Source organism: Zea mays, chromosome 5, assembly GCF_902167145.1.
Source record: "Zea mays cultivar B73 chromosome 5, Zm-B73-REFERENCE-NAM-5.0, whole genome shotgun sequence".
In the NCBI taxonomy this organism is placed as follows: Eukaryota; Viridiplantae; Streptophyta; class Magnoliopsida; order Poales; family Poaceae; genus Zea; species Zea mays.
Window position 1 is genome coordinate 40,362,947 of NC_050100.1, and position 23,844 is coordinate 40,386,790.

Below are 23,844 nucleotides of genomic sequence, written 5' to 3' on the forward strand. Positions count from 1 at the left end.
TACGAGCGCGTGAAAGAAAGCTTACTTACTGCAGGAGATTGCCTTCAGCTGCATTGTAGATTCTAACAAGAGTTCCCTTGGTGCTAGCAGTCGCAATGAGCCTCCCATCCTGCGACAACGCAAAGCACGCGATGCGGGAAGTGTGTGCATTGATAAACTTGGTCTTCCTTGCCTTATAGTGTTCCACCCTAACCTGCCCCTTCTAGGCACCAGGGCAAACAAGCACAATGGACCCGGGCTGCTGTGACACGACGCAGAGGCCCTTGGGGTTGCTCAAAGTGTCGATCTGATGCAACAGCTTTAAGATCCGCGAAGTTGTAGACAAAGATTTTGTTCTCGAGCACCACGATGATGCGCTCGCGACGGAGACGAACGCCCCGGACGGGGGAGCGAAAGGAGAGATCCCCGAATGATCGCCCTAGATCATGACTTTGTTGGGAGGGTAATGGGGGTTATCTCCGCCGCCGACGAGCGCGAGTATGTTGCAGCGGAACAGCATCTCGACGACACCGATACCCCCTCCCCCGCCGCCGACTCCGCCCTCGACGGCGAGGTCCCGGCGGAAGATCTCTCGGAAGGGGTCGCAGTTGTAGATGCGGAAGCCCGACTTGGTGCCCGCTGCGAAGCAGCCGTAGTCCTGGTTGAAGGAGATGTGGAGGATGTCCTTGGCCGCGGGGGAGGGCGCCACGGGGGCGGGGCGGGGATGGGTGTGGGCGTGGAGGAGGGCGCCGACCAGACGGACGAGGAGTCATCGCTCTCGCTCTCCTCGCCGCCGGAGGGGTGGGGTCGATCGGGGTGGTGAGGGGCGTCGGCACCGTCTCCGGGACCAACTCTGGCACCTCTTCCTCCTGCTGCTGCTGTAGCAGCAGCGACGGCGGGTCGCCGTAGACTGGTTAGGGTTTGGTGGGGCCAGCGCGGAGGCGGGCGTTGCCATGGGAAGGGCCAAAGTGCAGAATGGGTTGCACGAGTGACCGTGTCACGCGGCTGCTGAGGGTTAGCGGTAGGGACCAAGGGTGGGGTAGGCGTAGCGAGGAAGGCAGCTACCTTTCGTGTCGTACGAGTTGCCGTCACGCATATATTTACGTTGTACGCGCCCGCTTTCTGAATTCTGATAGCAGTTGGGATTTCGCGGAGGTAGCAGTTGGGCAGGGCGGGGGCACGCGTGGATGGTGTGCGGAGGTTTCGCGATGCAGGTTGACGTCGAATTTCGCGGGGAGGGAGAGGGAGGCACGCGTGAAGTGGGGGAGGCAGGGACAGTCTACACTAATGCCTTAATAGTTAGTATAGATAATAGAAATTTCGTTGGACGATACCACCTGTGTTGAAGCCTGTGCGATCGTTATCGAACCAGTGTGTGGAGCCGCAGTTGGAACCGACTAGATTCAGTCAGTATCGCACATCGTTTGTACACAGATTTGCGTCTGATTCATCTATTCAATTTGAAGCTTTGAATTTGAAAATATAAAAAATTCTAGGTGAAGTCCTGTTAAAGATAGAAGTAAATCATCTATACATAGAATGCTTGCATGCATTCTTTCCTTAGCTAGTGGGTTGCGTCCCCATGATTTCCCATGATTTCGCTTGTGATTTCGCTTGTCAGTTTTGTATGCATGTAACCGGTATATATAAGAGAAGCACATCACCATGATAGGCAGGGCATTACGCCTATTCAACATGGTAACAGAGACAAGGTTCTAATATCTTCTCCCACAAATTCCTCCACCACCACCACCACCTCCTCAACTATGGCAAATTCATCTTCTTTTGCTGCTCATATTCCCATCCATCAAGCAGTCACCATTCATCTCACCAAAACAAACTTTCTTCTCTAGCGTGCTCAACTTCCCCCTCATCTCCGTGGTGCACAACTGCTGGGTTTTCTGGATGGCTCTACTTCGGCACCGGCAAAGGAGAATGCCTCATCTACTGATGCAAATGCTAGGGTCATCCCTAACCCTACATATGACAGGTAGTTCAATCAGGATCAGCAGATCCTTACTGGACTTCTTTCTTCCATGACTGAAGATGTTCTCAGTGACGTAATGATTGTGTCCTCTTCTAAAGAAGCCTGGGATATTCTAAATAACATGTTTTCTTCTGCCTCGCGGGCTTGCATTGTTCAGATCCGGATGGATCTCGCTACTATCAAGAAGCGGGACCTTTCTGCTGCTGATTATTTTCGTAAGATAAAGAGTTATGTGTCTGATCTGGCAGTTGCTGCTGCGCCTCTTCGTGAAGATGAAAAAGTGGCCTACCTTCTTGTCAGTCTTGGACCAGAATACGACTCCTTCGTCACAGCCATGATCACTAAAGGTGAGGCTCTAACTTTTGATGATATTTATGCTCATTTTTTGTCCTATGAAGCACGTCAGCTCCAACATCAAGCGGAGACACGTCTCAATGTTGGCACTATGGCCAACTATGCTGGGTGCGGTGGATCTCCAAATAGTGGCTGCGGTCGTGGTTATTCGTGTGGCCGGAATACTGCTCATGGACACGGATGTACTAGTTCTGCTGGCTGTGACCCATGTCAAATCTGTGGCAAGTTGGGTCACACAGCTATCAAATGTTGGTATCGCATGGACAAATCTTATGGACATGACTCTCCATCAGTTGTGGTTGCTGCAACATCCTCCTATCAGGTTGATCCTAATTGGTATAGTGACAACGAAGCAACTGATCATATAACCAGTGAGTTGGATCGTCTCGCCATGAGGGAGCAATATAGTGGCACTATGTAAAGCCCAAAATTGATATAAGAGAAAAATAATATATATATATATATATTTAGATGTTAGTGTTTTGGGAATTATGGAATGGGAAAAAAGGGAAGAGAAGGAAAAGAACATACACTATAAAGAAAAATATACATGAATAAATATATTCCTTTGTGTCGATACTTTTATTGATGCACTTGATTAAGGTGTGAAATCCCCAACATAAATTTGAAATTTAGGAAGATGTTCAAATTTGAAATCCAAAATAGAAAAATGAGAAAAGAACTTTGTAATAAAGTCATTTATTGCTAGAATTAAATAATAGGAAGGAGAATAAATAATAATATTGCAAATAGTAGGATTTATATTCACATTTGGATTATATTTGAGCTTGGACATCTGAAATTTAAAACAGAAATTGGAATTTGGTTTAAATAATTGAAATTTGAAATAGAAAAGAAGAAAAAAAAAACAAAAGCCACTGATGGACCGCCCCTACACCTTTTGGCCCACTTCTCCAACTCACCGCGCAGCCCACTCCGCACACCTGCATTGCGCCTTGGCACCGACTGGTGGGCCCCTATGGGCAGTCTCACCGTATGCGTGCGTCGGGGTGGCCTCACTTCCAAATGGGTCCCACAATCAGTTGTTCGGCCGCGCAACGCCACTGGACCCGTCTTCGCTAGCAGATCAGGGCCACTCACCAGTCATCGTGTGTGCGCTATTTATCTCTGACGTGTGGGACCGCTAGTCGGTCTTCTACCTCCTTGGTTCGTCGTGGACCTCAACAGTTTGCTGTTGACGGAAATCGCGCGGAATCCGGGTGGGAAATCCGGGCCTCCTCTACCCCCATTATTGCTGGCGCAATAGAATCGCAACAACCACAAGGTGGATGCGGGTTTGTCCCGGCCGAGCGCCCCATACGAACTTCGCCCTAGCCATTATAAAATCTGGGGCCGCCATGGCTGTCGCACATGAAACTCAAGCGCATCGGCGTACTAAGCTTGTTGATTTTGGACCTGGAGCTTCGCCATCGATCAAGGAATATGGGCGTGGCAACATCGGCCAAGAACTCGGCCTATACAGGCCGGAATTCGTCGTCGGTGCTTGCCTCCACCGCAGATCCGCTATCCTCCATGGGTAAGACCTCTCCATGGCAACAACACCGGTGAGTCCTCCACTGTTGAAGACATCATATCGTAGTAAGCTCGTAGCACCATTTTTAGCGGTAATCGGGGGCAGAATCCCGATTTGGGCTGCTTCGGCGGGGACACTGCCGTTCTGGTGCTGGTGTCGCTGTGGCTGCGTCTGGTGGAGGGTGAAACCTAGGTGACCGTCGATCGACCCGCCAGGATCGGGATTAGGTTGTCTGGGTACCGGTTCGTCTGGGTGATCGACAACCGTTGGATCTTGAGCTGACGTGTGAGATTAGGAACGCTTACACCGTCGCGCTTTATTAAACTGGGACCGTCCAATCGACGATCCGAGGGCTGAGGGATGGCTCGGGCGTGGTCGGATCTCGGGCGATGATCTCGAATCCAAGGGTCTGGGTCTTGTACCGGTTTAGGCACGGATGGATCTAATCGTGACTGTTGGTTTTAATCCGATGGCAGAGAAACATTCATACCCCTTAGCTGTGGCAAATTAGCATAAGAGCCCTTGGAATTTACCGAAAAGAACCTGTGGTCCTGTACCGTTATGGGGACATAAGATTTAGGTCCTTTTATTTATGTTTGAGCCACTGATCTTTTGGAAAATAGCATCAGCAGTACTGAAGCCAACAGGTTATGTAAATAAAATTGGAAAACTAATTTTCAATATAAAAATAAATCAAAAACATTAGAAACTCCATAACTTATTCATTTTAACCCTGATTTAAGCAGTTTAAATTGCATTAGTTTCACAATAAGATTTACTACACAGGAACAAAATTTATTTTGTCATGTCACATACTTTTATAGATAGATAGTTATTTACACTACACATAGTAGGGTAATCTTTTTAGCAAAGTAATCTCACTATAAATATGATTTGATTAGCAAATGGTCTCTAATCAAGTGAAAACTTATATTAAATTTGAATTTATTGTTTCTTTAAATCTTTTCTTAGATGATTTACATTAATCAACATAAAATATAGTTGTTAACTATTTAATCACTAAAATCTTCCGCAAATCATATCTTACCGTAACTCCGATTTTACTGGTTCTTAAACCTACACTCTCGTAGCAGCGTGTAGAATATTTTTACATTGTTTGTTCTCATGTTTGGTGTACTGTTATTTTTATGTACTTCTTATTTACTTGTATGTATTGCTATGAATAGTGGTGACTGAAAGTCGCCTAGAGGGGGGTGAATAGGGCGAATCTGAAATCTACAAACTTTAAGCACAACTACAAGCCGGGGTTAGCGTTAGAAATATAAACGAGTCCGAAAGAGAGGGTGAAAACAAATCACAAGCAAATAAGGTGGATGACACAGTGATTTGTTTTACCGAGGTTCGGTTCTTGCAAACCTACTCCCGTTGAGGTGGTCACAAAGATCGGGTCTCTTTCAACCCTTTCTCTCTCACAAACGGTCACTTAGACCGAGTGAGCTTCTCTTCTCAATCAAACGGGACACTAAGTCCCCACAAGGAGCACTACACAATTGGTGTCTCTTGCCTTGGTTACAATTGAGTTGGAATCAAGAAAGAATGAAGAAGAAAAGCAATCCAAGCGCAAGAGCTCAAACGAACACAAGTCTCTCTCTCACTAGTCACTATTTGATTGGAATGATCTTTGGACTTGGGAGAGGATTTGATCTCTTTGATTGTGTCTTGTATTGAATGTTATAGCTCTTGTAAGGTGTTTTAAGGCTGAAAACTTGGATGCATTGAAGTGTGGTGGTTGGGGGGTATTTATAGCCCCAACCACCAAAAGAACCGTTGGTGAGGGCTTCTGTCGCATGGCGCACCGGACAGTCCGGTGCGCCAGCCACGTCACCCGGCCGTTGGATTCTGACCGTTGGAGCTTCTGACATTTGGGTCATCGGACAGTCCGGTGGTGCACCGGATAGGTCCTATAGACTGTCTGGTGCACCTTCTGGCTCTGCTCTGACTTCTGCGCGCACTGTAGCGCATTAACTGCTCTCTGCAGACGACCGTTGGCGCGAAGTAGTTGTTGCTCCGCTGGCGCATCGAACAGTCCGGTGCTACACCGGACAGTCCGGTAAATTATAGCGGAGCGGCTTCCAGAATTTCCGAAGGTGAGCAGTTTGGAGTTTGTTTCCCTGGTGCACCGAACACTGTCCGGTGGTGCACCGGACAGTCCGATGCGCCAGACCAGGGCACACTTCGGTTGTCTTTTGCTCTCTTTATTTGAATCCTTTCTTGGTCTTTTTATTGGTTTGTTGTGAACCTTTGGCACCTGTAGAACTTATAATCTAGAGCAAACTAGTTAGTCCAATTATTTGTGTTGGGCAATTCAACCACCAAAATCAATTAGGAAAAGGTGTAAGCCTATTTCCCTTTCAATCTCCCCCTTTTTGGTGATTGATGCCAACACAAACAAAAGCAAATATAAAAGTGCAGAATTGAACTAGTTTGCATAATGTAAGTGCAAAGGTTGCTTGGAATGAAACCAATAATTATTTTTACTAGATATGCATGGATGGCTTTCTTCTAATTTAAAATTTTGGACCACGCTTGCACCACTTGTTTTGTTTTGCAATGTTTTGGAAATTCTTTTTCAAAAATCTTTTGCAAATAGTCAAAGGTATATGAATAAGATTTTGAGAAGTATTTTCAAGATTTGAAATTTTCTCCCCCTGTTTCAAATGCTTTTCCCTTGACTAAACAAAACTCCCCCTTAATGAAATCCTCCTTTTAGTGTTCAAGAGGGTTTTAGATATTAATTTTGAAGAGGGTATACCAATTTGAAATTATATCACAAATAAGATACCAATTTGAAAAACACTTCTTTAAATACAAGTTGAAAGACTAAATTTTTGAAATTGGTGGTGGTGCGGTCCTTTTGCTTTGGGCTAATACTTTCTCCCCCTTTGGCATGAATCGCCAAAAATGGATACTTATGAGTGAAATATAAGCCCTTAACTTTCTCCCCCTATGGTAAATAATATATGAGTGAAGATTATACCAAATTTGGAGAGCGGTGTGGAGCGACGGCGAAGGATGAATAATTCGATGGAGTGGAGTGGAAGCCTTGTCTTCGCCGAAGACTCCATTTCCCTTTCAATCTATGACTTGGTATGAAATTTACTTGACAAACACATTAGTCATAGTGTCGGCGTTTCGAGACGGGGGGTCCCTAAGCCGACGAGTGAATGTCGCCGCGTGCCCCAGCCCAGATGGGTCGAGCGCGAGGGCGAGCGCGAAGGGGGGAAGCGAGGCGGCCGGAGACCGGCGTGAGAGAGGTGGAAATCCCGCGGCCTTCGTGTTCGTCCCGCGCCCAGGTCGGGTGCGCTTGCAGTAGGGGGTTACAAGCGTCCACGCGGGAGAGGGAGCGAGCGGCTTCAAGCGAGCGCCTGTCTCGTCCTCGTCCCCGCGCGGCCAACCTTCTCTAAGAGGGCCCTGGTCCTTCCTTTTATAGGCGTAAGGAGAGGATCTAGGTGTACAATGGGGGGTGTAGCAGAGTGCTACGTGTCTAGCGGAGGAGAGCTAGCGCCCTAAGTACATGCCGTTGTGCAAGCCGGAGAGATTTTGGCACCCAGCTGGTGTGATGTCGTGGCCGTCGGAGGAGTGATGGAGCCTGGCGGAGTGACAGCTGTCGGAGCGGTTGAGTCCTTGCTGACGTCCTCTTGCTTCCGTAAGGGGGCTGAGAGCCGCCGTCGTCACAGAGCATGCGGGGCGCCATCATTGCCTATCTGGCGGAGCGAGCCAGATGGGACGCCGGTCTTGTTCCCTGCGGTCCGAGTCAGCTCGGGGTAGGGTGATGATGGCGCCTCCTGTTGACGTGGCTGGTCTGCGCCCTAGGTTGGGCGATGTGGAAGCTCCTCCGAAGCCGAGGTCGAGTCTGTCTTCCGTGGCCGAGGTCGAGTCCGAGCCCCTGGGTCGGGCGAGGCGCAGGCCGTCGGCTGAGGCCAGGGCGGAGTCCGAGCCCTGGGGTCGGGCGGAGCGGAGTTCGTCGTCTTCTGGGGCTGAGCCCAAGTCCGAGCCCTGGGTCGGGCAGAGCGGAGTTCGTCGTCTTCCGGGACTTAGCCCGAGTCCGAGCCCTGGGTCGGGCGGAGCGGAGTTCGCCGTCTTCCGGGACTTAGCCCGAGTCCGAGCCCTGGGTCGGGCGGAGCGGAGTTCGTCGTCTTCTGGGGCTGAGCCCAAGTCCGAGCCTTGGGTCGGGTGAAGCGGAGTTCGCCGTCTTCCGGGACTTTGCCCGAGTCCGAGTCCTGGGTCGGACGAAGCTGAGCTTCCTATGGTGCCTTCGACCGGGCCTGACTGCCTGTGAGTCTCACTCTGTCAAGTGGCACCGCAGTCGGAGTGGCGCAGGCGGCGCTGTCCTTCTGTCAGGCCGGTCAGTGGAGCGGCGAAGTGACAGCGGTCACTTCGGCTCTACCGGTTGGGGGGCGTGCGTCAGGATAAAGGTGTCAGGCCACCTTTGCATTAAATGCTCCTGCGATTTGGTCGGTCGGTGCGGCGATTTGGTCAGGGTTGCTTCTTGGCGAAGACAGGGCCTCGGGCAAGCCGGAAATATATTCGCCACTTGGAGGGGGGCCTCAGGCGAGACGGAAATCCTCCGGGGTCGGCTGCCCTTGTCCGAGGCTAGGCTCGGGCGAGGCGTGATCGAGTCCCTCGAATGGACTGATCCCTGACTTAATCGCACCCATCAGGCCTTTGTAGCTTTATGCTGATGGGGGTTACCAGCTGAGAATTAGGAGCCTTGAGGGTACCCCTAATTATGGTCCCCGACAGTAGCCCCCGAGCTTCGAAGGGAGTGTTAGCACTCGCTTGGAGGCTTTCGTCGCACTTTTTTGCAAGGGGACCAGCCTTTCTCGGTTGCGTTTTGTTCCGGTGGGTGCGCGCGAGCGCACCCGCCGGGTGTAGCCCCCGAGGCCTCGGAGGAGTGGTTTCACTCCTTCGAGGTCTTAATGCCTCGCGTAATGCTTCGGCTGGTCTGGTTGTTCCCTCATGCGAGCTGGTCGTAGCCCGGGTGTACGGTCGGGTCCCAAGTTCTTGGGCTAGTATGTTGACGCTGTCAACGGTTCGGCCGGAGCCGGGTTTGCGAGAGCAGCCCCCGAGCCTCTGCACGGGGCGAGAGGGTGATCAGGGACAGACTCGGCTTTTTTACATACGCCCCTGTGTCGCCTTTCCGCAAGGAGGAGGGGGGAAAGCGCCATGTTGCCCTCGATGGGCGCCGAACATGGTGTCTCCGGTGAGCTGCAAGCGGGTAATCCGAGTGGACGTCCGTGCCCCGTTCGTTAGGGGTCGGCTAGGGGCCCGGAGGCATGCCCAAAAGTACATGCGGGTGATCTGCCGGACCCGGTCCCCTGGCGACGGGGTCCGAGGGCTCGATGCCTCCCTCTGATGGGATTCCGTTACAAGATCGTTCCCGCTGGTCTCGGAAATGTCCTAGGGTACCTCGGGAGCGCAGCCCGAGCCTTGGTTATGTATCGAACGTACCCATGGTCATCCCTCGCTCTGTGTCTGAGGCGGCTGTGAACCCTTCGGGGGCCAGCCTTCGAACCCCTGATCAGTAGTGGGCGCGGAGCCCGAGTAGCCTGAGGCGGTCGTTGAACCCTTCCGAGGGACCGGCCTTCGAACCTCTGACCAGTAGTGGGTGTAGGGCCCACGTGATCTGAGGCGGCTGTCGAACCCTTCCGAGGGGCCAGCCTTCGAACCTCTGATCAGTAGGGAGGCTCAGAGCCTGGTTCCTTCACGGGGAAGGATCCTTTTCGGGGTATCCCCTTTCCCGATCCCTGTTGCAAGAGAGAGAAAGAGGAAAAAAGGAAAAGGATACGAAATCGAACGACGCGGCGTACCTTTACTGACGTGGTCATTATGGCGAAGGCGAAGCGTCGCCTGCTTCTCCTGCCAGAGGCGAGCCTCCTCCAGCTGGTCCAGCGAGTCTTCTCGGCTAGCTTGGTTGCTTTGGTCGGTGTAGGCCCTCGTCCTCGGGGAGCCGTATTCCAGGTCTGTGGGCAAGACGACTTCGGCCCCGTAGACTAGGAAGAACGGCGTGAAGCCCGTGGCTCGGCTCGGCGTTGTCCTCAGACTCCAGACCACCGAGGGGAGTTCCTTCATCCATCACTTGCCGAACTTGTTGAGGTCGTTGTAGATCCAAGGCTTGAGCCCTTGTAGAATCATGTCGTTGGCACGCTCTACTTGCCCATTTGACATGGGGTGAGCTACGGCGGCCCAGTCCACCCGGATGTGGTGATCCTCGCAGAAGTCCAAGAACTTTCTGCCGGTGAATTGGGTGCCGTTGTCGGTGATGATGGAGTTCGGGACCCGAAATGATGGATGATGTTGGTGAAGAACGCCACCGCCTGCTCGGACCTGATGTTGTTTAGGGGTCGGACCTCGATCCACTTGGAGAATTTGTCGATGGCGACCAGCAGGTGCGTGTAGCCCCCGGGTGCCTTCTGCAAAGGGCCAACGAGATCCAGACCCCACACAGCAAAAAGCCAGGTGATGGGTATCGTCTGCAGAGCCTGAGCGGGCAGGTGGGTCTGCCTTGCGTAGAATTGACACCCTTCGCAGGTGTGGACAATTCTGGTAGCGTCGGCCACCGCCGTGGGCCAGTAGAAGCCTTGTCGGAAAGCATTCCCGACAAGGGCTCGAGGCGCTGCGTGATGGCCACAAGCCCCCGAGTGTATCTCTCGCAGGAGTTCCTGACCTTCGGCGATGGAGATGCATCGCTGGAGGACGCCAGAGGGGCTGCGGTGGTAGAGCTCCTTCTCATCACCCAGCAAGACGAACGACTTGGCGCGCCGGGCCACCCGCCGAGCCTCGGCTCGGTCGAGGGGTAGCTCTCCTCGGTGGAGATATTGCAGGTACGGGGTCTGCCAGTTTTGATCAGGTGTGACCCCGCTTTGCTCCCCCTCGACGTGCAGCGTCTTGTCCTCAGGGGCCGAGGGTACCCCGGGCTGAACCGAGGGTGCCTCGGGCTGTGCCGAGGGTGCCTCGGGCTATGCCGAGGGTACCTCGGGCCGGGCCGAGGGTACCTCGAGCCGGGCCGAGGGTGCCTCAGGCTCGGGCGTGTCGTCGATCTTGACGGAGGGTTGATGCAGATCCCGAGAGAAGACGTCCGGGGGAACCGTTGTTCGCCCCGAGGCTATTTTAGCCAGCTCGTCCGCAGTCTCGTTGTAGCGCCGAGCGATGTGGTTGAGCTCGAGCCCGTAGAACTTGTCTTCCAGGCGCCGAACCTCATCGCAGTAGGCCTCCATCTTCGGGTCGCGACAGTGGGAGTTCTTCATGACTTGGTCGATGACGAGCTACGGGTCACCGCGAGCGTCGAGGCGTCGGACCCCTAGCTCGATGGCGATCCGCAATCCGTTGACCAGAGCTTCGTACTCAGCCACATTGTTGGATGCCGGGAAATGGAGGCGTAGCACATAGCGTATGTGCTTCCCGAGGGGCGAGATGAAGAGTAGGCCTACGCCGGCTCCCGTCTTCATCAACGACCCGTCGAAAAACATGGTCCAGAGCTCCGGTTGGATCGGAGCCATCGGTAGCTGGGTGTCAACCCATTCGGCCACGAAGTCCGCCAAGACCTGGGACTTGATGGCCTTCCGAGGGGCGAACGAGATTGTCTCGCCCATGATTTCCACCGCCCACTTTGCAATCCTACCCGAGGCCTCTCGGCACTGGATGATCTCCCCCAGGGGGAAGGATGACACCATAGTTACCGGATGAGACTCGAAGTAGTGTCGTAACTTCCGCCGTGTCAGGATCACCGCATACAGCAGCTTCTGAACTTGTGGGTAGCGGATCTTGGTTTCGGACAGTACCTCGCTGACGAAGTAAACTGGCCTCTGAATGGGCAATGCATGCCCCTCTTCTTGCCTCTCGACCGCAATCGCGGCGCTAACCACCTGAGTGGTTGCGGCGACGTAGACCAAGAGGGCTTCTCCGGAAGCTGGGGGCACCAAGATAGGCGCCTTTGTGAGGAGCGCCTTCAGGTTCCCGAGGGCTTCCTCGGCCTCAGGGGTCCAAGTGAAGCACTCGGCCTTCCTCAAGAGGCGGTACATAGGTAGACCTCTTTCGCCGAGACATGAGATGAAGCGGCTCAGAGCCGCGAGACATCCCATGACCCTCTGTATGCCTTTCAAGTCCTTGATGGGCCCCATGCTGGTGATGGCTGCGATCTTCTCCGGGTTGGCTTCGATGCCCCGCTCGGAGACGATGAACCCCAAGAGCAAGCCTCGGGGCACCCCGAAGACACACTTCTCGGGATTGAGCTTGACGCCTTTCGCCTTGAGACATCGGAATGTCACTTCAAGGTCGGAAAGGAGGTCGGAGGCTTTCCTCGTCTTGACTACGATGTCATCGACGTAGGCCTCGACCGTGCGGCCAATGTGTTCGCCGAACACATGGTTCATGCACCGCTGGTACGTCGCGCCCGCATTCCTCAAGCCGAACGGCATGGGGACATAGCAGTACATGCCGAAGGGTGTGATGAAAGAAGTCGCGAGCTGGTCGGACTCTTTCATCCTGATTTGATGATACCCTGAGTAGGCATCGAGGAAAGACAGGGTTTCGCACCCAGCAGTGGAATCCACGATTTGATCGATGCGAGGCAGAGGGTAGGGAACCTTCGGACATGCTTTGTTTAGACCAGTGTAGTCTACACACATCCGCCATTTCCCCCCTTTCTTTCTCACAAGCACAGGGTTGGCAAGCCATTCGGGATGGAATACCTCTTTGATGAACCCTGCCGCCATTAGCTTGTGGATCTCCTCGCCTATGGCTCTGCGCTTCTCCTCGTCGAATCCGCGTAGAGGCTGCTTGACGGGTCGGGCTCCAGCTCGGATGTCCAGCGAGTGCTCGGCGACATCCCTCGGTATGCCGGGCATGTCCGAGGGGCTCCACGCGAAGACGTCGGCGTTCGCGCGGAGAAAGTCGACGAGCACTGCTTCCTATTTGGGATCGAGCCCGGAGCCGATCCGGATCTGCTTGGAGGCGTCGCCGCTAGAGTCGAGGGGGACAGACTTAACCGTCTCCGCTGGCTCAAAGTTGCTGGCATGACGCTTCACGTCTGGCACCTCCTTCGAGAGGCTCTCCAGGTCGGCGATGAGGGCCTCGGACTCGGCGAGGGCCTCGGCGTACTCCACGCACTCCATGTCGCATTCGAACGCGTGTTTGTACGTGGGGCCGACGGTGATGACCCCGTTGGGGCCCGGCATCTTGAGCTTCAGGTAGGTGTAGTTGGGGACGGCCATGAACTTCGCGTAGCATGGTCTTCCCAGTACCGCGTGGTAGGTTCCTCGGAACCCGACCACCTCGAACGTCAGGGTCTCCCTTCGGAAGTTGGAGGGTGTTCCGAAGCAGACGGGAAGGTCGAGTTGTCCGAGGGGCTGGACGCGCTTTCCAGGAATGATCCCATGGAAGGGCGCAGCGCCTGTCCGGACGGAGGACAGATCGACACACAGGAGCCCGAGGGTCTCGGCGTAGATGATGTTGAGGCTGCTGCCTCCGTCCATGAGGACTTTGGTGAGCCTGACATCGTCGATGACGGGGTCGACGACGAGCGGGTATTTCCCCGGGCTCGGCACATGGTCGGGGTGGTCGACTCGGTCGAAAGTGATGGGCTTGTCGGACCAGTCTAGATAGACTGGCGCCGCCACCTTCACCGAGCAGACCTCCCGGCGCTCTTGCTTGCGGTGCCGAGCCGAGGCATTCGCTGCTTTCCCACCGTAGATCATGAAGCAGTCGCGGACCTCGGGGAACTCTCCTGCTTGGTGATCTTCCTTCTTATCAGCGTCGTGGGCCCTGCCACCCTCCGCGGGTGGCCCGACCCTGTGGAAGTGGCGCCGAAGCATGACGCACTCCTCAAGGGTGTGCTTGACGGGCCCCTAGTGATAGGGGCACGACTCCTTGAGCATCTTGTCGAGGAGGTTGGCACCTCCGGGGGGTTTCCGAGGGTTTTTGTACTCGGCGGTGAAAGGGAAATGTGCCCTTGGGCCATTTCTAAGTATTTTGGTGATTGAGTGCCAACACAAGTGCTTAAATGTGAATCTATACCCATGGATGGACAAAGTGCAAATCAAGAGTAAAGGTATGTTTCTAAGCCTTAGTACATTGTTTTGAAGACTAATGTATTGTGTCTAAGTGCTTGAAACAGGAGAAATTGAGTCAGAGAAAAGTTGGCTGTGTACAGCCAAAAGGTTGTTCGGTCTGGAGCACCGGATTGTCCGGTGGTGCACCGGACAGTGTCCGGTGCGCCAGACTGACTTGGGTGAACTAGCCGCTCTCGGGAATTTACCGGCGACGTACGGCTATAATTCACCGGACTGTCCGGTGTGCACCGGACTGTCCGGTGAGCCAACGGTCGGCCGGGCCAACGGTCGGCCGCGTGATCTGCGCGGGACACGTGGCCGAGCCAACGGCTAGAAGGGGGCACTGGACTGTCCAGTGCGCCAACGGCTCTCTGGCGGCCAACGGTCGGCTGCGCCGTTTAAGGAAAGAAATCGGGCACCGGACAGTGTCCGGTGCACCAGTCGACAGAAGGCAAGATCAGCCTTCCAGATTTGCTCTCAACGGCTCCTAGCTGCCTTGGGGCTATAAAAGGGACCCCTAGGCGCATGGAGGAGAACACCAAGCAACCTTAGAGCATTCTTGATCATCCACACTCAGTCTTTGCGCATTCGTTTGTCATTCTCAGTGATTCGAGCTCCGTTCTAGTGAGAACTTTGAGATAGTCTTTTGAGCTCGACTCTTGGCCGTGTGTGTGCGCATTTTGCTGTGGATTTGTGTGCGTTGCTAGTTCCTCCCTTACTCCGTATTTCTTTGTGAATCTCAAGTGTAAGGGCGAGAGGCTCCAAGTTGTGGAGATTCCTCGCAAACGGGATATTGAAAGGCAAAGCAAAACACCGTGGTATTCAAGTTGGTCTTTGGACCACTTGAGAGGGGTTGATTGCAACCCTCGTCCGTTGGGACGCCACAACGTGGAGTAGGCAAGCGTTGGTCTTGACCGAACCACGGGATAAACCACTGTGTCATCTCTATGTTTGATCTCTTGTGGTATTGTGTTTTGTTGAGACTCCTCTCTAGCCACTTGGCGGTTATTGTGCTAACACTTAACAAGTTTTTGTGGCTATAAGTTTAAGTTTCACAGGATCACCTATTCACCCCCCCTCTAGGTGCTCTCAATTGGTATCAGAGCCGTTCTCTTCAAGAAAGGGACTAACCGCCCGAAGAGATGGATCCTAAGGGCAAGGGGATGGTGATCAACGACAAGGAGAAGGAGACCTTCGTCAATGAGCTCAATGATGACAAGCCCACCGACTCAGGCTCGGGCCACAAAAGAAAAGACGGGAGGAAGAAGAAGACAAGGCGCATCAAGGAAATTGTCTACTACGACAGCGACGAATCTTCCTCCTCCCAAAAGGACGACGACGACCACGATAGACGAAAGACGGTTAACTCAAACTTTTCTTTCGATTATTCGCGCATCCCGCATAGTTCAAATGCTAAATTGCTCCCCATTCCACTTGGCAAGCCCCCTCACTTTGATGGAGAGGATTACGGATTTTGGAGCCACAAAATGCGTACTCACCTGTTTTCTCTCCATCCAAGCATTTGGGAGATTGTGGAAAGTGGAATGAGATTTGATAGCTCGGATAGCCCTGTGTTTATTAATGAACAGATTCATAAAAATGCACAAGCTACTACTGTGTTGCTAGCCTCTTTGTGCAGGGACGAGTATCACAAGGTGAGCGGCTTGGACAATGCCAAGCAGATCTGGGACACCCTCAAGATCTCTCATGAGGGAAACGACGTCACCTTGCTCACCAAAATGGAGTTGGTGGAGGGTGAGCTTGGACGGTTCGCGATGATAAGGGGCGAGGAGCCGACACAAACATACAACCGGCTCAAGACCCTTATCAACAAAATAAGGAGCTACGGGAGCACGCGATGGACGGATCACGACGTCGTCCGCCTAATGCTAAGGTCATTTACCGTTCTTGATCCTCATTTGGTGAACAATATACGTGAAAATCCCAGGTACACCAAGATGTCGCTCGAAGAAGTTCTTGGGAAATTCGTTAGCGGGCGAATGATGATCAAGGAGGCGAGGTACGTGGACGACGCCTTGAATTGTCCGATCAACGAGCCGCAACCCCTTGCTCTCAAGGCAACACGAAGCAAGGTGGCACAGATTGAGGCGGCCGGACTTAATGATGAAGAGATGGCTCTCATCATCAAAAGATTCAAGACGGTGCTTAAAGGTCGCAAGGGACAGCCAAGCAAGACCAAAGCCAAGGGGAAGCGCTCATGCTTCAAATGCGGTAAGCTTGGTCATTTTATTGCTAACTGTCCCGACAATGATAGTGACCAGGATCAAGGGAATAAGAGGGAGAAAAAAAAGAACTATAAGAAGGCAAAGGGCGAGGCTCATCTTGGCAAGGAGTGGGATTCAGACTGCTCCTCGTCCGACTCCGACAATGAGGGACTCGCCGCCACTGCCTTCAACAAGTCATCCCTCTTCCCCAACGAGCGTCACACTTGCCTCATGGCAAGGGAGAAGAAAGTAAGCACTCCTAATACTAGTACTTATGCTTCTTCAAGTGAGGATGAGTCTAGTGATGATGATGAGATAGATTACTCATGCTTATTCAAGGGATTAGATAGAACTAAGGTAGACAAAATTAATGAACTGATTGATGCCTTGAATGATAGGAATATACTGTTAGAAAAGCAAGAGGATTTGTTGTATGAAGAACATGATAAATTTGTAGAAGCTCAGAAATCTCTTGCTCTAGAAATTAAGAGGAATGAAATGCTCTCTAGTGAATTATCTTCTTGTCATGAAACTATTGCTAAGTTAAAAAGTTTTAATGATGATTTAAATGCTAAACTAGAAGTAGCTAGTAAATCTAATTCTTGTGTAGAAATTGTTGAAACTTGTAATAGGTGTAAAGATTTTGACATTGATGCTTGTAGTGATCATTTAGTTTCAATCTCTAAATTAAATGAGGAATTAGCTAGTCTTAATGCCCAACTTAAGACTAGCAAGAATGAATTTGACAAGCTAAAATTTGCAAGGGATGCCTACACGATTGGTAGACACCCCTCAATTAAGGATGGACTTGGCTACAAGAGGGAAGCCAAGAACTTGACAAGCCATAAGGCCCCCATCTCCGCCAAGGAGAAAGGAAAGGCCCCTATGGCTAGTAGTGTGCAAAAGAACCATGCTTTTATGTACCATGATAGGAGACAATCTAGAAATGCTTATAGGAGTTGTAATGCATATAATGCCTTTGATTCTCATGCCATGTTTGCTTCTAGTTCTTCTTATGTGCATGATAGAAATGTTGGTAGGAGAAATGCTGTTCACAATTTGCCTAGGAGAAATGTTGTTAGGAAAGTAAATGAACCTTCTACAATATATCATGCTTTAAATGCTTCTTTTGCTATTTGTAGAAAGGATAGGAAGATAGTTGCTAGAAAATTAGGGGCAAGATGCAAGGGAGACAAAACTTGCATTTGGGTCCCTAAGGATATTTGTGCTAACCTTGCAGGACCCAACATGAGTTGGGTACCTAAGACCCAAGCCTAAATTTGCCTTGCAGGTTTATGCATCCGGGGGTTCAAGCTGGATTATTGACAGCGGATGCACAAACCATATGACGGGGAAGAAGAAGATGTTCACCTCCTACGTCAAAAACAAAGATTCCCAAGATTCAATAATATTCGGTGATGGGAATCAAGGCAAGGTAAAAGGGTTAGGTAAAATTGCAATCTCAAATGAGCACTCTATCTCTAATGTGTTTTTAGTAGAGTCTCTTGGATATAATTTGCTATCTGTTAGTCAGTTATGCAATATGGGATATAACTGTTTGTTTACAAATGTAGATGTGTCTGTCTTTAGAAGATGTGATGGTTCACTAGCTTTTAAGGGTGTACTAGACGGCAAGCTTTACTTAGTTGATTTTGCAAAAGAAGAGGCCGGTCTAGATGCATGCTTAATGGCTAAGACTTGCATGGGCTGGCTGTGGCATCGCCGCTTAGCACATGTGGGGATGAAGAACCTCCACAAGCTTCTAAAGGGAGAACACGTGATAGGTCTAACCAATGTTCATTTCGAAAAAGATAGACCTTGTGCAGCTTGTCAAGCAGGGAAACAGGTGGGAGGCTCTCATCACACCAAAAATGTGATGACAACATCAAGACCCCTGGAGCTGCTACATATGGACCTCTTCGGACCCGTCGCCTATCTGAGCATAGGAGGAAGTAAGTATGGTCTAGTTATTGTTGATGACTTTTCCCGCTTCACTTGGGTGTTCTTTTTGCAGGATAAGTCTGAAACCCAAGGGACCCTCAAGCGCTTCCTAAGGAGAGCTCAAAATGAGTTTGAGCTCAAGGTGAAGAAGATAAGGAGCGACAACGGGTCCGAATTCAAGAACCTTCAAGTGGAAGAGTTCCTTGAGGAGGAGGGGATCAAGCACGAGTTCTCCGCTCCCTACACACCTCAACAAAATGGTGTGGTAGAGAGGAAGAACAGGACGCTCATAGATATGGCGAGGACTATGCTTGGAGAATTCAAGACCCCCGAGTGCTTTTGGTCGGAAGCCGTGAACACGGCTTGCCACGCCATCAACAGGGTCTACCTTCACCGCCTCCTCAAGAAGACGTCGTATGAGCTGCTAACCGGTAACAAACCTAATGTATCGTATTTTCGTGTTTTTGGGAGTAAATGCTACATTCTAGTGAAGAAGGGTAGGAATTCCAAATTTGCTCCCAAAGCCGTAGAAGGGTTTTTATTAGGTTATGATTCAAATACAAAGGCGTATAGGGTCTTCAACAAATCATCAGGTTTGGTTGAAGTCTCTAGCGACGTTGTATTTGATGAGACTAATGGCTCTCCAAGAGAGCAAGTTGTTGATCTTGATGATGTAGATGAAGAAGACGTTCCAACGGCCGCGATACGCACCATGGCGATTGGAGATGTACGGCCTCAAGAACATTTGGAGCAAGATCAACCGTCTTCCTCAACTATGGTGCATCCCCCAACCCAAGATGACGAACAGGTACCTCAAGTGGAGGCGCTTGATCAAGGGGGAGCACAAGATGATCAAGTGATGGAGGAAGAAGCGCAACTGGCACCTCCAACCCAAGTTCGAGCGATGATTCAAAGGGATCATCCCGTCGACCAAATTCTGGGTGATATTAGCAAGGGAGTAACTACTCGATCTCGATTAGTTAATTTTTGTGAGCATTACTCCTTTGTCTCTTCTATTGAGCCTTTCAGGGTAGAAGAGGCCTTGCTAGAACCGGACTGGGTGTTGGCCATGCAGGAGGAGCTCAACAACTTCAAAAGGAATGAAGTTTGGTCACTGGTGCCTCGTCCTAAGCAAAATGTTGTGGGAACCAAGTGGGTGTTTCGCAACAAACAAGACGAGCACGGAGTGGTGACGAGGAACAAGGCTCGACTTGTGGCAAAAGGTTATGCCCAAGTCGCAGGTTTGGACTTTGAGGAGACTTTTGCTCCTGTGGCTAGGCTAGAGTCCATTCGTATCTTGCTAGCATATGCCGCTCACCATTCTTTCAGGTTGTATCAAATGGATGTGAAGAGCGCTTTCCTCAATGGGCCGATCAAGGAGGAGGTGTACGTGGAGCAACCCCCTGGCTTCGAGGATGAACGGTACCCCGACCACGTGTGTAAGCTCTCTAAGGCGCTCTATGGACTTAAGCAAGCCCCAAGAGCATGGTATGAATGCCTTAGAGACTTTTTAATTACTAATGCTTTCAAGGTTGGGAAAGCCGATCCAACTCTTTTCACTAAGACTTGCGATGGTGATCTTTTTGTGTGCCAAATTTATGTCGATGACATAATATTTGGTTCTACTAATCAAAAGTCTTGTGAAGAGTTTAGCAGGGTAATGACGCAGAAATTCGAGATGTCAATGATGGGCGAGTTGAACTACTTCCTTGGGTTCCAAGTGAAGCAACTCAAGGATGGCACCTTCATCTCCCAAACAAAGTACACGCAAGACTTGCTAAAGCGGTTTGGGATGAAGGACGCCAAGCCCGCAAAGACTCCGATGGGAACCGACGGACACACCGACCTCAACAAAGGAGGTAAGTCCGTTGATCAAAAAGCATACCGGTCCATGATAGGTTCTTTGCTTTATTTATGTGCTAGTAGACCGGATATTATGCTTAGCGTATGCATGTGTGCTAGATTTCAATCCGATCCTAAGGAGTGTCACTTAGTGGCGGTGAAGCGAATTCTTAGATATTTAGTCGCTACGCCTTGCTTCGGGATCTGGTATCCTAAGGGGTCTAACTTTGACTTAATTGGATACTCAGATTCCGACTATGCTGGATGTAAGGTCGATAGGAAGAGTACATCGGGGACGTGCCAATTCTTAGGAAGGTCCCTGGTGTCGTGGAACTCTAAGAAACAAACTTCCGTTGCCTTATCCACCGCTGAGGCCGAGTATGTTGCCGCAGGACAGTGTTGCGCGCAACTACTTTGGATGAGGCAAACCCTCCGGGACTTTGGCTACAATCTGAGCAAAGTCCCACTCCTATGTGATAATGAGAGTGCCATCCTCATGGCGAAAAATCCTGTTGAACACAGCCGCACAAAGCACATTGACATCCGGCATCACTTTTTGAGAGACCACCAACAAAAGGGAGATATCGAAGTGTTTCATGTTAGCACCGAGAACCAGCTAGCCGATATCTTTACCAAGCCTCTAGATGAGAAGACCTTTTGCAGGTTGCGTAGTGAGCTCAATATCTTAGATTCGCGGAACTTGGATTGATTTATAGCATACATGTGTTTATGCCTTTGATCATGTTCCTTATGCATTTTGCTGCTCAGTTATGGTGCTCAAGTTGTACAAACACTCCCTGGACCTCACAAGTCCGTTGCAAAGTGATGCACAGTTTTAGGGGGAGATGTGTTACAACTTGACCCTTTGAGACTAACCATATGCTTGAGTTTGCTTGTTTTAGTCTCAAAGGAGAATTAAAAGGGAAAAGGTGGACTTGGACCATGCAAGACTTCCACTGCACTCCGATGAAAAGAGTAACTTTTCCAAGTTCATCTTTTAACTCTTATTGCCTATTTGCTCTTAATTGAAGATTTTGGTGAGGCAATGGGGTTAAAGGGCCAAGATTGATCCCGTTTTGGTGCTTGATGCCAAAGGGGGAGAAAATAAAGGCCAAAGTGATAAATGGATCAGCTACCACTTGAGAGCTACCACTTGAGAGATTTCGAAAATAGTAGAATAGAGTTTTTTGTTTTGTCAAAACTCTTTTATTGTCTCTCTTGTCAAAAGTTGGCTTCTTGTGGGGAGAAATGTTGATTATGGGAAAAGGGGGAGTTTTTGGAATCCTGAATCAAATACTCCTGAAATGACTCTCTTTATGACTTAACATGTGTGTTTGACTTAGAGATAGAAATTTGAGTTTTGATTTGCAAAAAAAAAACCAAGTGGTGGCAAAGGATGATCCATATATGCCAAAATTGAATCAAAATAAATTTGAGTTTTATTTGAAGTGATATTGCACTTGTTCTGTTTGCTTTATGTTGTGTTGGCATAAATCACCAAAAAGGGGGAGATTGAAAGGGAAATGTGCCCTTGGGCCATTTCTAAGTATTTTGGTGATTGAGTGCCAACACAAGTGCTTAAATGTGAATCTATACCCATGGATGGACAAAGTGCAAATCAAGAGTAAAGGTATGTTTCTAAGCCTTAGTACATTGTTTTGAAGACTAATGTATTGTGTCTAAGTGCTTGAAACAGGAGAAATCGAGTCAGAGAAAAGTTGGCTGTGTACAGCCAAAAGGTTGTTCGGTCTGGAGCACCGGACTGTCCGGTGGTGCACCGGACAGTGTCCGGTGCGCCAGACTGACTCGGGCGAACTAGCCGCTCTCGGGAATTTACCGGCGACGTACGACTATAATTCACCGGACTGTCCGGTGTGCACCGGACTGTCCGGTGAGCCAACGGTCGGCCGAGCCAACGGTCGGCCGCGCGATCTGCGCGGGACACGTGGCCGAGCCAACGGCTAGAAGGGGCACCGGACTGTCCGGTGTGCACCGGACATGTCCGGTGCGCCAACGGCTCTCTGGCGGCCAACGGTCGGCTGCGCCGTTTAAGGAAAGAAATCGGGCACCGGACAGTGTCCGGTGTGCACCGGACTGTCCAGTGCACCAGTCGACAGAAGGCAAGATCAGCCTTCCAGATTTGCTCTCAACGGCTCCTAGCTGCCTTGGGGCTATAAAAGGGACCCCTAGGCGCATGGAGGAGAACACCAAGCAACCTTAGAGCATTCTTGATCATCCACACTCAGTCTTTGCGCATTCGTTTGTCATTCTCAGTGATTCGAGCTCCGTTCTAGTGAGAACTTTGAGATAGTCTTTTGAGTGCGCATTTTGCTGTGGATTTGTGTGCGTTGCTAGTTCCTCCCTTACTCCGTATTTCTTTGTGAATCTCAAGTGTAAGGGCGAGAGGCTCCAAGTTGTGGAGATTCCTCGCAAACGCGATATTGAAAGGCAAAGCAAAACACCGTGGTATTCAAGTTGGTCTTTGGACCACTTGAGAGGGGTTGATTGCAACCCTCGTCCGTTGGGACGCCACAACGTGGAGTAGGCAAGCGTTGGTCTTGACCGAACCACGGGATAAACCACTGTGTCATCTCTGTGTTTGATCTCTTGTGGTATTGTGTTTTGTTGAGACTCCTCTCTAGCCACTTGGCGGTTATTGTGCTAACACTTAACAAGTTTTTGTGGCTATAAGTTTAAGTTTCACAGGATCACCTATTCACCCCCCTCTAGGTGCTCTCAGGCAGCGGCGACAAGGTCCGCATCGGCGGCGTCGCGTTTCGCTTGCGACTTCTTCTTGCCCTTCTTCTTGGCGCCGTGCTGAGTTGACGCCTCGGGGGCATCTTCCGATGGGCGGCCCTGGGGCTGCTTGTCCTTTCGGAAGATGGCCTCGACCGCCTCCTGGCCGGAGGCGAACTTGGTGGCGATGTCCATCAGCTCGCTCGCCCTGGTGGGGGTCTTGCGACCCAGCTTGCTCACCAGGTCGCGGCAGGTGGTGCCAGCGAGGAACGCGCCGATGACATCCGAGTCGGTGATGTTGGGCAGCTCGGTGTGCTGCTTCGAGAATCGTCGGATGTAGTCCCGGAGGGACTCTCCCGGCTGCTGTCGGCAGCTTCGGAGGTCCTAGGAATTCCCGGGGCGCACGTACGTGCCCTGGAAATTGTCGGCGAAAGCTTGGACTAGGTCGTCCCAGTTGGAGATCTGCCCCGGAGGCAGGTGCTCCAACCAGGCGCGAGCGGTGTCGGAGAGGAACAGGGGGAGGTTGCGGATGATGAGGTTGTCATCGTCCGTTCCACCCAGTTGGCAGGCCAGACGGTAGTCCGCGAGCCATAGTTCCGGTCTCATCTCCCCCGAGTACTTTGTGATAGTAGTCGGGGGTCGGAACCGGGTCGGGAACGGCGCCCGTCGGATGGCCCGGCTGAAGGCCTGCGGACCGGGTGGTTCGGGCGAGGGACTCCGATCCTCCCCGTTGTCGTAGCGTCCCCCACGCCTGGGGTGGTAGCCTCGGCGCACCCTCTCGTCGAGGTGGGCCCGACGGTCGCGGTGATGGTGCTCGTTGCCGAGGCGACCCGGGGCCGCAGGCGCGGTGTTGCGCGTGCGCCCGGTGTAGACCGAGGCTTCAAGCATGAATCGGGAAGTCGCGGCATGAGGTTCCGAGGGGTACCCCTGCCTTCGGGAGGCAGAGCTCTCGGCCCGTCGGACCGCGGCGCCTTCCAGGAGATTCTTGAGCTCTCCCTGGATTCGCCGCCCCTCGGTGGTTGATGGCTCTGGCATCGCGTGGAGGAGCATTGCTGCTGCAGCCAGGTTCTGGCCGACCCCACTAGATGCGGGTGGTGGCCTGACCCTGACGTCGTCGGCGATGCGGTGCTGGAAGCCCTGGGGTAGATGACGTATTTCTCCGGCCGGAGGCTGGCC

The 23,844-nt window shown here is 51.5% G+C and overlaps 1 pseudogene; it reads right to left on the reverse strand.

Moving 5' to 3' along the window:
• Positions 1–25: 25 nt before the first annotated feature.
• Positions 26–934, reverse strand: LOC103626262 (autophagy-related protein 18a-like; annotated as a pseudogene).
• Between the last annotated feature and the right edge of the window lie 22,910 nt (positions 935–23,844).